General features: G+C 39.8%; 1 pseudogene; it reads left to right on the top strand.

The window, feature by feature from the left end:
- Nucleotides 1-3,843: 3,843 nt before the first annotated feature.
- On the top strand, nucleotides 3,844-4,188 carry LOC120853056 (annotated as a pseudogene).
- Nucleotides 4,189-14,517: the final 10,329 nt, after the last annotated feature.

Raw genomic sequence — 14,517 nt, 5'->3', positions numbered from 1 at the left:
TTTGATTTAGGTCATACCTGAATGGTCTAGTGGTTTTCCCTAGTTTCTTCAATTTGAGTCTGAATTTGGCAATAAGGAGTTCATGATCTGAGCCACAGTCAGCTCCTGGTCTTGTTTTTGTTGACTGTATAAAGCTTCTCCATCTTTGGCTGCAAAGAATATAATCAGTCTGATTTCGGTGTTGACCATCTGGTGATGTCCATGGGTAGAGTCTTCTCTTGTGTTGTTGGTGGAAGAGGGTGTTTGCTATGACCAGTGCATTTTCTTGGCAAAACTCATTCCTCATTCCAAGGCCAAATTTGCCTGTTACTCCAGGTGTTTCTTGACTTCCTGAATATCAGCTACCAATTTGGCTAACTTTTGACCATAGGGCTACTTTTAAAAAATCCTTTTGATTATCTTTGTCAGATTTGAACCAAGACAAATAGTAAATACACCTGGAAGTATAGAACAGCTTCATGAACATGAGAGGTATCTTCAAATAGGGTGCAAAAGATACTCAAGAGCAATAGCCATTCCTAAAGATAACCAAAAAAAAAAAAAGGAAGAAAGATTTAGTCAGTCCTCTGAGAGCTGGCAACAGTTGGTAGAACCCTAGCCACAAATAGACTGCAATTCACCTTTGTGTCTGGCTGTATTTTTAGATCCTTTCTAAGTTCTCAGACACAAAATGAGACATACAAGGGCAAAGCTATCCCAAGAAGAGAACAGACCAACAACCAATGGGTACTCAAAAGCATGGTCATGAGTCATAATTCAAAGATCTGATTCTTATATATTTTGCCTGCCAATCTGAATTTGGACAGAAAGGGACAACATAAAATTTTGCCATCTTTTCTCAATCAGGCACTGCAGATAGAAATCTGGGAGAACTGAATTTGGTTTGAGTTCTCACTTTTTGCTGGCTTCTGCTGGTTTTCTCAGGATCCCATCTGCAAATGTGGAGAGAGTGGATGTCCCTGTGAGTCTCGGCCTGGTCGCCAGATGCTGTAGAGGAGGAAAAATAATTTTTCCTCTATTTTTTATGGTCAGTGCTTGACTGAGACACTCTAGGCACCTCCTAAATGGATAAGCTTGGTGGTGGTTTAGTCACTAAGTCACGTCTGACTCTTGTGACTCCATGGACTATATAGCCTGCCAGGCTCCTTTGTCCATGGCATTCTCTAGGCAAGAATACTGGAGTGGGTTGCCATTCTCGAGGGCGTCTCCTAAATGGATAAACCTATCTAGGTTAAAAGTTCTCCGTTGTGGTCACTGTAATCTAGGATTATCTTTGATAGATTAATCTTCCTGTTCAACCTTAAAATAGAATTTTATTCACACTGAACCTAGGCCAGCTTAAAGTGAGACCAAGTCTGATCCTGGACCCCATCTGTTTTCAAGTTCAGCCCAATCTGACCTCAGATACTGTCTGGTTGAAGTCAGACTGAGTCTGACTCCAGCCAATTTATGAACCCAGTCTGAAAAACGAAATCGTTAATAGAGTCTGAAAGGTCATAATGTAAAAACTTTTGAACTAGGTTCTAAGAGGCACTTGCCCACACCTCCAGGGACAGAGAGAAAGGAGCGAGCTTAAGCAGCCCTCAGGTGCCTAAGTTGGTTGCTTGCTGCTTCTGGGAATCTTGGAGGTCTCCTCAGTTTCCTCTTCCAAAGATAAACTGAGGTGTTTTAAACACTTTGAGTTGATTTGAGCAAAAATTGATTAGAATCAGGCATGCTAATCTAGCAGATAGAAAGGCACTTTGAGGAGTGAGGAGCTGTATAAAGTGACCATCTTCTATAGGCAGAGTGGGGCAGGAAGGAGGAAGTTATACTAGCGGAAAAGTGGGTGGTTTATTGCAAGGTTACTTTCCTTTAGGGAAGAGTGGGTGTCTGTCAGACAGATTACCTAACTATTGCTGGTTAGGCAATTCTGGATTGGCTGGTTTAAGATTCTGTTTCTGGGAGGGCCAAAATTGTAATAAAGTTAGTTCTTGGTTTGATGACGTGGGGTTTAGCCTAAGTGACTCCATTTCAGGGCCTTTTGTCTTGTTTTTTAAACTACCAATACCCAGTAGCTTAAATACAATAGTTTAATATTTTCAAGGTCTTTTACATCTAATTGGTCATTTTTATTTTAGAGATAAGGAAATAGAATTTACTGTAAACATATTTCCTGGGATATTTAAAATATTATTCTGCTAACAACATCCTACTTTATTCTACTTTTTCAGCAATATTTTTTTTTAAAAAAGAACTTTTTATTTTGGAGTATAACTGATTAACAGTGTTGTAACAGTTGTGACAGTTTCAGGTGGACTACAAAGGAGTTCAGCCATACATATACATGTACCCATTCTCCCCCCAGACTCCCCTCCCATCCAGGCTGCCACATAACATTGAGCAGTTTGCTGTGCTATACAGTAGGACATTGTTTGTTATCCATTTTAAATACAGCAGTGTGTACATGTTGACCCCAAACTCCCCAACTATCCCTTCCCTTCATCATTTCCCCCCTGGCAATCATGAGTTCATTTTCTAAGTCTGTGAGTCTGTTTTGTAAGTTAAGTTCATTTGAATCATTTCTTTCTAGATTCCACATATAAGGATAATGTCATATGATATTTCTCCTTCTCTGACTTACTTCACTTAGTATGATCGTCTCTTGGTCCAACCTTGTTACTGTAAATGACATTATTTCATTCTTTTTAATGGCTTGAGTAATATTCCATGGTATATATGTACCACATATTCTTTATCCATTCCTCTGTCGATGGACATTTAGTTTGCTTGCATGTCCTGGCTACTATAAACAGTGCTTCAGTGAACATAGGGGTGCCTGTATCCTTTCAGACCGTGTTTTTCTCCAGATATATGCCCAGGGGTAGGATTGAAGGGTCATATGATCATATACTTATGATGTAAAACTCAATATAGAAAGGAAACAAAAAATTGTGGTATATAACAATTAATAAATTTTACAGTTCATAAATTTTTAGGTTTTGATGCAGAATTGTATAATGCAGTGCACTTGTATGATCCATAAGACAAATTAGAGATTAAATTAAAAATACCAAATCATAGAGTACTGTAGGGAGTGTGCACTGTTGACGGGGCCCAATTTAAAATTTATACTTGAACATCTATTGTGATCTATGAGTATGCCTCAGTGATGACATGTATGTATTACCTCATTTGATCATGAACCAAGAGTCTAAAGTTTGAGACCTCAGTCGGCAGGAGGCTCAGGCAACATGGCCCCACTCTGCCTGTCACACGTGGGTGCTTGGTATAAAGTGTCCCCTGAGTTGGTTGACAAAGGTCTGGACCTGGTTGACTCTGGAGTCCCATTCTTCCCCCTTCTCAAGTCCTTTCACCGTCATTCTGGGGAGGTGGCATCCTCCTTGTTGTGACTTCTTTCCACTCCCCTCCTGAGAAAGAGATTGTAGCTCTTTTTACTGACGGGATCCCCAGAACAGTGCTGTTCATGTGTGATACACAGACTCTTGCTAGCCTGCAAATCTTTGAGATCAGGTAAACATATACATTGAGGGAAAGCATGAGCAACTGTTATAGAAATTTGACACAACTGCAACATCAGAGTACTACTGAAACATAACTTTATCTTGAATTTAATCTTTTCTAAATTAGGCTTATCTTTTTAAGCCTTTTAATTTATTCACTCATTTATTTTTAATGTTTTTTGGCTATGCCATGCTGTATGGCATGTGAGATCTCAGTTCCCTGACCAGGAATCAAACCTGTGCTTCCTGCATTGGCAATGCAGAGTCTTAACCATGGAACTGCCAGGGAAGTCCCCAGGCTAGTCTTTTCTTTTCTTTTTTTTTTTTTTAAAAAGCTTGTCTTTAAAAAAAAAAAAATAAATGAAAAGCTTGTCTTGCTCTTGGGCTTGGATCTAGGTTGCGTTAACATGGCAAAACGCACCAAGAAGGCCAGAATCATGGGTAAATACGGGACCCATTATGGTGCCTCCCTCAGGAAAATGGTTGACAAAATTGAAATCAGCCAGCACGCCAAGTATCCCTGCTCCTTCTGTGGCAAAACCAAGATGAAGAGACGAGCTGTGGGCATTTGGCACTGTGGTTCCTGCATGAAAACAGCAGCTGGTGGTGCCAGGACCTGCACACCACCTCTGCCATCGCAGTAAAGTCTGCCATCAGAAGACAGAAGGAACTGAAGGGCCAGTAGAAGCACCACCGTTTGATCATGTTGCTAGCCTATAATAAACGGGTTAATTTATGTTAAAAAAAAAAGCTTGTCTTTTTTATGTTTCATATTTCTTTTTTCCAGGAATTTGTCTTTATTGTTTTTGTTTTTGTCTTTTACAAAAGTACTGGCCTGTGGCTGACTGGAAGGAAAGAAAGTAGACTGTTCATCACAAATAACTGAATAATTTGAGGTGTGTCCACATAAAGCTTAAGTGTGGGGACTCTGGAGTTACAAGGCCTGGAGAGGTGCCCTGGTTTTCTGGATGACTGTGAGTGTATTATCTGCATGACTTTGGGGAGATTATCCTATTCTGCCTTGATTTCTCTATCTCTATAATAGAGGTGGTGGTAGTTGTACCTACATCATTGGATTGTGAAGAGTAAAGAAGTTAGTAGTAGGTTAATAGTAGGCTCTTAGAAAAGTGTCTTTTGCAGGGTACGGGGTCAGAGTGCTTTAGGTATCATCATTTGCCGTTCCAGACCTTATTCTGCACCTGTATCTTTGCGTAAGCCAGGGCTGATGACTTAGCCCACTGTGACTTTTGAGACCCTAGGCATTTTTGCCTTTATGTGCCTCTTATTCCATTAAAAAATTAAATATTGTATTTTATGACTTTGTTGGTATAAAGCTGAGTATAATCCAGGCTAAATTCATTATTATATATCTTTTTTGCTTTTACTTTTAAAATAAATGAGAACAAAACTATTTCTGCAGTCCTCTACATTAAGTTGGGTCCTGGGCATGGTGCTTACTGTGAGAGATTCAGACAAGTGGGAACTATAGGTTAAGCTGGCCCTGATATAAGCTCTTCCTTCCCTTGCTGGAATGCTCTTCTTTTAAGCATCTTCTCTTGAGCATCATTTCTTCTCCTCTTGAGCAGTTCCTCTTCATCATATGAAATTCCACCCCAAGCTTCCTTCTCAGTCCGTTCTATGTGTACAGCAGTTTTATGATCGTTCCTTTACCCATCTGTCACCCAGGCCGGACTGTAAGTTCTTCAAGTTCAAGGAACACCTCTGTCTCCCCAGGACTAAGCGCCTTATGGTTACACTAGTTAATTACTTAATGTGATTGGATAAAATATGTCATTGTGGAGGGAGCAGCATGGATGTGGGCCTCGGAGAAAGGAGGTTTATTTAGAAAACCGGAGAAGGTTAAAGACCTTTTCATTCACGATTCCTGCTTATGCCTGAACACTTGTGGACTTCAAAACACAGGAAGTTGACTGGAGTATCAAGTAGCAAGAGTTTACAATACAATTGCCCGAGCAATGGGAACTCTCCACTGATTAACATTAATGGGAGCTCCATTCATACATCACACAGAGAACAGACCCCTAAAAGCTGATCTGCTGCCTCATTAGAAGCCAATCAGATGCTTTCAGTGTTGAGTAATAGGTTTGGCTGGGCTGATTCCAGAAGCAGAACAGCGAGAAGGTTCTCTGCTAATTTCAAATGTGGTGGCGAGCCTGGGACAGAGCGAAGGCCTGGCAAGAGGATATTGTGACTGAACCACAGGGTAAAAATCTCTACTGGGGGATGATCCAATTCGATGAGATGGCCTGCTACATAATCTTCCCCAACAAGGCAGCACAGGCTTTATTTCACAGCGTTGCCCAGACTCACTGACTCTTGCAGGGGTACTCCACTTCAGGTTCAGACTGCACACCAGAGAATCTTGTTAAACACACCCACCCTGGGCCACCCCTAGAGCTCCTAAGCCAGTGGGTCTAAGAGGGAGTCTAGAACCCAAGGTTTAACAAGCAGCTCTGGTAAATGATGATGTGAGTAAATTAGATCAGACCTTAAGAACATGGACATTGCTGAACAAATTATCTTTGAACAAGGGTGAATCCTTCCTTCTATGTTTTGGCCCTAATGGTTTGTGTCCGTAACTATTGGTGCTCATTCTTTGGTGCCTGGAACCTAGTATAACCCTTAAGCATGAAAGGAAACCAGAAATATTCCCTTTCAGCCCCCAGACATCTCCTTTGCAGATTCTGAAGCCCCTATTTTTCTTTCTCTTATGGGTACTTTTGAGGGGGCTGGTATGTGGACATCTGACAGCTAGGGTCATCTCTCTTTCATTTCCTCCCCTCAGAACTCTGAGTCCTGTGCTGTGAAACCAGCTCACTGGCACTCTGCACTGGAGTTTCATTTACTATTAAGGGCTCTAATGAGGAGGGACAGGCAATTATTATTATTTATTTCACTAATTAGCCAGATAATCATTCATTTTGAAACTATTCAGGGTTGGAAATCTGTTCATTTTGTGCCCTTTGTGTAATATGGATTCATTTAATTTATGTTTTTTTCTTTTCCTTTACAAAAATGACTGCTTTGTTTTAAATGGGGGGGGCAAAGGTAGGGAGTGAGAAGGGGGAAATTAAAGAAGAGAGAGAGATAATTTCTGAGCTGTGACGATAATGCAGCGAGGATCCAGGGTCCATAAAACCATCACCTTTCAGTCTCTGAAGACATAACGCTTGATGATAACCATAAAACATGTTAGTGCAAAATGAATTGCTGTTCTGTTCAAATCCTTAAATGTACTACTGTGGATGTCACTGGAGATATGCAACTCTTTTTTTTGGTGCCGAGATATATTTTATCATAATTTGTGGAGTGGATGACAGCCTTGTACACATGATTGCCTTTTCCTGCTCAGTTAGCTTGTCAAGGTCAGAGTCCTTTGGCCTTTTATGAATGTCGGACTATTAAGAAATGAGCAGGATAAGTGAACAGCAGGGAGAGGAAACTTTATTTTTCTTTATTAATTGATACATTATGTTTTCATGCTGTTTGCTTATTGTAAGCTACCATTTTACTCTGTAGGTTACTCTGGAGATGGGAGGGGATGTTGTTGTTGTTTGGTGCCCTGCATCTTATTTTCATTGTGAGATGGAAAGAGCTTCTGGGAAGTTGGAATTCATCTTCAAAAATAAACTGTTCAGGAATGCTTGAACTTTCGGGTAGCGTTTTTTTAAGGTACATCATTACCGTGGGATGTGGTACTTCTCTATGTTGATGTTTCTCAAGGGCATACATGCAGTATGGCACTCTTTGTAACCCAAGTCTCCTAGCTAATGAGCCTGGTACATGAGGCTGAGTCCCGGTGCATTTGTTTGTTTTCAATGACTTCTGTTTTGAAAGTTAAAACCAGATCTGAGGATGATAGAAGCTGCAATCAAGTATCTTAATCTAAGGAAATGTGAGATGGTGGCCATTTCTCAGAGAAATGGAAACTCTTGGTGAGCTCTAGGGTGGGGAAGAGGATCCAAGGAAAAGGCAGAGGAGGTGCCACCTTCCTGAAAGATGTCTCAGCTGGCGCCCATGACCTAATACTCTCTTTACCTTGGCATACCCCTCAATAGCTTAAAGGATTCAATGTAAGAAATTTCTAGTTTAAATGACTCCTTCCCTTTCATGGGCCACTGTGTTGTCACTAAAACAAAATTGCTCAGAAGTCTCAATAAAAAGTCGATAATCATGAATAAGTCCTTGTGCAGAAAGTTCAAGAAACCATTGTTCCCAGATCTTCAACTGCTCTTGCTAAATTTTCAGAAGCTCTGTCAGAGGGAACTTTTTATACCCCAGAATTGGAGAGGTATCAGGGTTAATTCTGATAGGAGCAACAGCAGTGGGAAAAATGTCCTAGTATCTATTCTGCTCACCACCATAGTGATAAAATATTTACCAAAAAGAATAAAAAGAACTTTAAAAATAAGAAACCCTTCATAACATTGAACCTGATAGATCCTGTCAGGTTAATTTACTGGAGTTGATCTTTATACTTTATATAGAAGAAAGTAATGTAAATGAAAGAAATATGTTTATACTACTTAAGAGTGAGCTACAACTACTGAATCCAAGAACCACTTTCATATAGTGCTGGCATATTAAAAATGAGTTTGACTATTTTAAATAATTCTTTTCTATTCTTGAAAGCACTTTCAAGAGCTCTAGGGGAAGAAAAATGTGAAGGTACTAAAAAACTAGTCAAGCTGCATATTTAAAAGATTGAAAAAATAACCTAGACATCTCCTGAAGGTCATCTTACTAAGTTGCCTTCACTATATCATGACGAAGAAATGAAGATAATGGATAAATGCTGGAAGTCAAGGTTGACATTTGCAGGGACAAGATGTTTTAATAATCATTTAATACAACAAAGGATAGAAGTGGGAAACTGAGAAAGAAAATGGCTGAAATAGAAATCAAAAGTGAAGCTGGACGAGAGCAGCGAGGATTTCTCTTCTGTTTTAAGATCCTCTGTTTAGTACAAGATTCAGGTGGCTATTGGAGCATTACCTTTTAGTGTTGATGGGGCTAGATAAAGGCTGTGGCAGCAGCTGGGCATTGCTCCCCTTAAGAACAAACCCTTAAGTGGCACTTTCTCAGGCCTTGACACACATACAGGGGGTTGTCAAAGTAAGCTTTGTAGGCAGTGGTTCTGGTTGGGCTGAAATTGAGAACCTGAGGTCTATGTGAGACCAGAATTTCCAGGTAAACTGACTTGTGGAAACCAAAATAGGTTTTCCTGATCAGTCTCGTCAATAAAGGGTTTTCTTCAGCCTGTCAGTACTTTCTGGCATCAGGATATTTGCACTTCTCTTCTCTCTCTCTGGAATGTTCTTTGTCTGAAGATTTCTGTGGTTTGCTCCCTAACTTCATGAAAGATTCTGCCCAAATGTCACTATCAGCATTGCCTTCCTTCCCCAGCCACTCTACTGAGAAGCACAACGTGATAAGTCACTCTCATTTTTGTAGAGCATTTTTTCTGTACTATTTATCATCACTGGATATAACCTATTTTTATTTATTTGTTTTCCACATTAGAAGGTATGGTCTATGACAGTAGGGTCTATGCTGTATAGAAGCTCCCAACAAGTTGGGAATTACTGCCTTTTCCCCAGTGCCTCAACAGTGCCTGCCATGGTGCAGGATCTCAATGAAGGTTGGTTGAATGAAAAAGTGGATAATAACAATAATAGCTTCCCTTTTTTGTGCACTTTCCCTGTGCCAATTTCCACATTCAGTTCCCCGCAGACTGTAATGTGTGCTATCTGTAATGCCCTATAACTGCTATTTTACACCCCCACTCTGCGTGCACAGATTTGATTCTGCTGTAAGGAATATAATGCCATTCTGAGGATATTAACACTCTGCACCTTCTTCCTAATAAACAGTTTGCTGTTGCACATAAATTTAAAATTAAAATTATATAAAGAAAACATCTACATTATAAAAAAATTAATAGGAAAGGAGAACTTGACTCAGAAGGATTTCAGTTTCATCAGGCATCTTGGAAGGGACCTTTTGCTTAGGGTTGCCAAATTGGGGTGTGGGGGGTGGAGGATACCTAGTTAAATTCAAATTTCAGGTAATCAATGAATGATTTTTTATTCATTATTGAGCATGTTCTATATATTGTATGGGACATGTTTATGCTAAAAAATTATACATTATTTATCTAAAATTCAAATTTAACTGGGTATCCTATACTTTATCTGCCACTGGTTTCCATTTCTTTTTGTAAAGTTTTATCGAAGTCAGTGTGTTAATTTCTGCTGTTCAGTAGAGTGAGTTGGTTAAATATATATATATACTTTTTCATATCCTTTTCCTTTATAGTTTTTCACAGAATATTAACTATAGTTCCCTATGCTATACAGTAGGACCTTGTTCATCTGTGTTATATACAATAATTTTCACCTGCTAATCCCAAATTCCCAAGCTTTCCCTCCTCCCCCTTAACAACCACAAGTCTGTTCTCTATGTAAATCTGTTTCTTTTTTGTAGATATGATCATTTATGTCAAATTTTAGATTCAACATATGTCATATCATATGGTATTTGCAATTTTTTTTAATTTGCTGGTTTCCATTTCTAATGAGACATAGCAAAAAATTAGAGTAGCAAAATAATAAAAATCTTTACAGTTACCACTTCTGTTCCTCCGAACCCCATGAGTTTTGCATATATCATTTCTAGTCCTCACGAGAACCTTTCATGGTAGATAGTATCATCCATCCTTCAGATAAGGAAATTGAAGCTCAGAAACGATAGGAAATTTGCCTAAAGTCACATAGCCAAAAAGTGTCCGTTCTACTAGAAAGTAAGCTCATTGAGGGTAGGGTCTTTACCCCAAAGAACATGATATACAGGTCTCTCTGCCCACTGTTTCCTCTCTCTGACCCCACTGTTCTTGGAGGTACTAGGTTAGAGCCAGTCCAGGAGCAAAGAGGAGCCATTCCTGGCTGGACCCCAGAAGGAGCTGCCTGGGATCTGGGTGTCTGTCTTTGCCTCCTTGGTTCTCACATCCTGAGCAACATTTGTGCCACATCTAGCCAATTCCCTGTGGGATCATCGAGACATGGTACTTCCTTGTTAGTACTCTTTTTTTTTTGTTCACTTGAAAATAGTTAAGGATAAACAGAAAACAGCAACAACTTGGGCTATTTCAGTCCCAGAGTCACATGCGTTTTATTCTAAATGACAATATTTAACAACAAAATTGCTTCATTTCAGACTCATTGCGTTCTTTCAAGTGGGAGTCCTATAATTTAAAAATAATAAATGCAACAGAGTGAATATATTGCTTTCATTAATCCCCAATACTGCTTATTTTCAGCACTTTTAAATTATTTGAGTGTGCTCAATAGATTTAGCTGAAGTGGAAAAAGAATCATTCAAATTTCAGACCATTTGCCGTTATCAATTTATCTGCTGTTTTCCAGCCAAGTAACTGAACTTCAGAGTAGCATGTGGTTTGAATGATTTCCTCCCAACCCCCTGCCTGGTATGAAACAGTGAATTAGTCAAGTAAAAATGTCTGTGGAATTGAAGGTGCTATAAACAAGGGCATCATAGCCTCTGAATTATCAGCCAGCACAGGTGATGTTGATTGCATGTCATGGTGTCCCAAGGACATCCAAAGTGACAGTGGAAACTTTCTGTCTCTGTGCCCAAAGTAAAGTGAAGAATTAAGCTATAATCTAAACACTTCACTTCTTACCTGCTCTTTATTTTCCAAAAATTTAAGGGTAATATGCTGGTCCCATCACTTCATGGGAAATAGATAGGGAAACAGTGTCAGACTTTATTTTGGGGGGGTCCAAAATCACTGCAGATGGTGACTGCAGCCATGAAATTAAAAGACGCTTACTCCTTGGAAGAAAAGTTATGACCAACCTAGATAGCATATTCAAAAGCAGAGACATTACTTTGCCGACTAAGGTCCGTCTAGTCAAGGCTATGGTTTTTCCAGTGGTCATGTATGGATGTGAGAGTTGGACTGTGAAGAAGGCTGAGCGCCGAAGAATTGATGCTTTTGAACTGTGGTGTTGGAGAAGACTCTTGAGAGTCCCCTGGACTGCAAGGAGATCCAACCAGTCCATCCTAAAGGAGACCAGTCCTGGGTGTTCATTGGAAGGACTGATGCTGAGGCTGAAACTCCAATACTTTGGCCACCTCATGCGAAGAGTCAACTCATTGGAAAAGACTCTGATGCTGGGAGGGATTAGGGGCAGGAGGAGAAGGGGAAGACAGAGGATGAGATGGCTGGATGGCATCACCGACTTGATGCACATGAGTCTGGGTAAACTCCAGGAGTTGGTGATGGACAGGGAGGCCTGGCATGCTGCAATTCTTGGGGTCACAAAGAGTCGGACACGACTAAGTGACTGAACTGAATGCAGTTGTAAGGACTTGCCTGGTGGCTCAGATGGTAAAGCGTCTGCCTACAATGTGGGAGACCCAGGTTCGATCCCTGGATCCAGAAGATCCACTGGAGAAGGAAACGGTAACCCACTCCAGTACTCTTGCCTGGAAAATCCCATGGGCCAAGGAGCCTGGTAGGCTACAGTCCATGAGGTCCTGAAGAGTTGGACACGATAGTAAGGTCTTTAAGTACCAGAACTTAAGCACTGAATTGCTGGATAAAATACAGGATGCCCCTTTAAATTTAAATTTCAAGTGAACACTGCATGATTTTTTACTACAAGTATGTCCCAGATATTGTGTCCTGTATTTTAATTTGCTCATCTGGCAACCCTTTTGAGGACCAAGACCTTGCATCTTATTAACATGCCATGTTTCTTAATCAAAGCATGGTAGTGACTAATGACAGCGGCTGGAATTTATTGAGTGACTACTATGTGCCCAGTGTTCGCCTGTATGCTTTATCCTTTATACTTATGATCATCCAGTCTTCACAATAATCCTACCAACCGGGTGTATTATTATCCCATTTTATAAATATAGGAAAATGAGACTTGGAATTGTTGAGGTACTTGCCTAGAATCTCAGTAAACAGGCAGTGGTGGAAAGTGATCTCTGCCTAGACCTTTCTGTTTTCACTACACTATGCATTCTAATTCAATGAAAACAAATGACCAGTTGCAGATGAGATCATATGTCTACTAACTTTTCTTTAAGGTTACAAATACAGCCTTAAATTCACATGGACATATTCCAGGTTGAGTTTTGCAGTGCATATATTAAGTCATACACGCAGAACTCTTATTGGCAAATGGACTGGCTCATCTGCTTATTAGTAAAAGGAATCTCTTTAAACTATGACAAAAATATATAATCAGAGTATGAAATGCAATGGCAATAGTTGGACAAAACTTCAAATGAGTGAAAGCAGCCTCCAAACAATTAGTTGTTTTGAACTCAGTAAAATGGCAGTTATTTCACTTCATTTTAAACTCATTATTTGCTGAGAGGTGTTTAATTTAGAGGTTTTTGAATTGTGAGTTTGCTTAAATGTAGGCTCCATCTTCTAGCTGGATAATAGGCAAGTTCATTTGCATATGGGCCCAGTTCCATGCTGAGGGTCTCATCGTGACATTTCTTCTTAAATATCTACCATGTGTGATTATTGAGAAGGTGATGAAACGCATTGTGAAAAAATGCATCAGAAGAAAACGGCGCCCACGACGCAGCACAGTTATTTTCATTTTTGCACATTCCTTTCCTGTTACTGATTTCTGAAGTGACCAGAGCTGACAGAGATTCCACAGTGCTCGTTAGAAATTAACTCATGGTTTCTGTCAAGAAGAAACTGCCTACATGGAAGAAAAGGCAGATGAGGATAGAAAACTCATCTTACAATCTGAAGCAACTATGTTTTTTTTTTTTTTTTAATTCCATAAACAGGGCATGCAATGAAATTTTAAGCAGTTTTTTCCTCTTTTGCCATCATTATTCTCTTAATTTTGGAGGCACTGAGGTCCTGGGACTTGCCATCTGGATTCTTACCTGAGAAAGTCCAAGCACCTGCCATAGAATTAGAGAGAAAGAGACTAACATTCAAGTGGGACTTCTCAGTCCTTCTAGCACTGTTTTATTGAGCACCCACATGGCACTTGGCACCAGGTTAAATACTAGGAATGAACAAACAAATATTGTACTTGAACTTGCTGTGCTGTGACAAAAGTCTGAATTATTGTAGACAGCAGCATTGTGCTGATGGACTGAAATGACTGATACGATGAGAAGCAAGATCAGAGGGTGGTGATTCTTACGAGAGAGAGACTGCCTCTGCCCAGGATAGTGTTCACACATGCCAGGAGGGACTGAGGGCCATTTGGTCACAGCTCGTGCCCTCTATCAGTTGATAGTACTCCCTCAGATGGGAAGACTTGTGAACATTTAAAGAAAACAATGATTTGCCAGGAAATGAAGGGAATTCAACTGCAGCCCCCATAAAGCAGCCTTATTATGTAATACAAATTGTTCAACCATAGGACCAACACACGGGCCTTGTAGAAGCTCGCCACACTAGTAGAAATGAAATGATTTACATTTGGAAGCTGCAGCTGGTATGAAAATAAACATTGAATCAGTTCCTTCCTCTAAGTCCATGTTCCATTAGAATAACTACAGTAGGTGACATTTTTCACATTTTAATTGGGGTTTTGCTGATTTTATCAGAATTTCTGCTGATCAAAGCAAATTGGCTATTTATTTATTTTGCGAAGAAGCTAACTGTTCAGTGCAAGTTTAATGTACTGTAATGAATTTTAAATATCCTCCTAGTCAGATTACAAAGTGTTGGAATCAAGATGTCCTTGTTACACTTAAATTATTAATTACTCAAATGGACAAAAGGCAACTTTCAGATATCATGTCACAATTTAAATGGATCTGAACTGGATGAAAATGTTGGGCCTGCCTTAAAGATGTCAGAGAAATAAAGATGCTTCCCCCTGCAGTCTGCTTAACCCACTCGTACCTGCTTGGTTTTTAGACGTATGATAAATACTTTCATTATTAGTTTATTTTCAGTAGCTTACAGAAC

This window comes from Oryx dammah, unplaced genomic scaffold (assembly GCF_014754425.2).
Source record: "Oryx dammah isolate SB20612 unplaced genomic scaffold, SCBI_Odam_1.1 HiC_scaffold_26, whole genome shotgun sequence".
Lineage (NCBI taxonomy): Eukaryota > Metazoa > Chordata > Mammalia > Artiodactyla > Bovidae > Oryx > Oryx dammah.
This window is presented reverse-complemented; position numbering and strand designations above follow the sequence as displayed.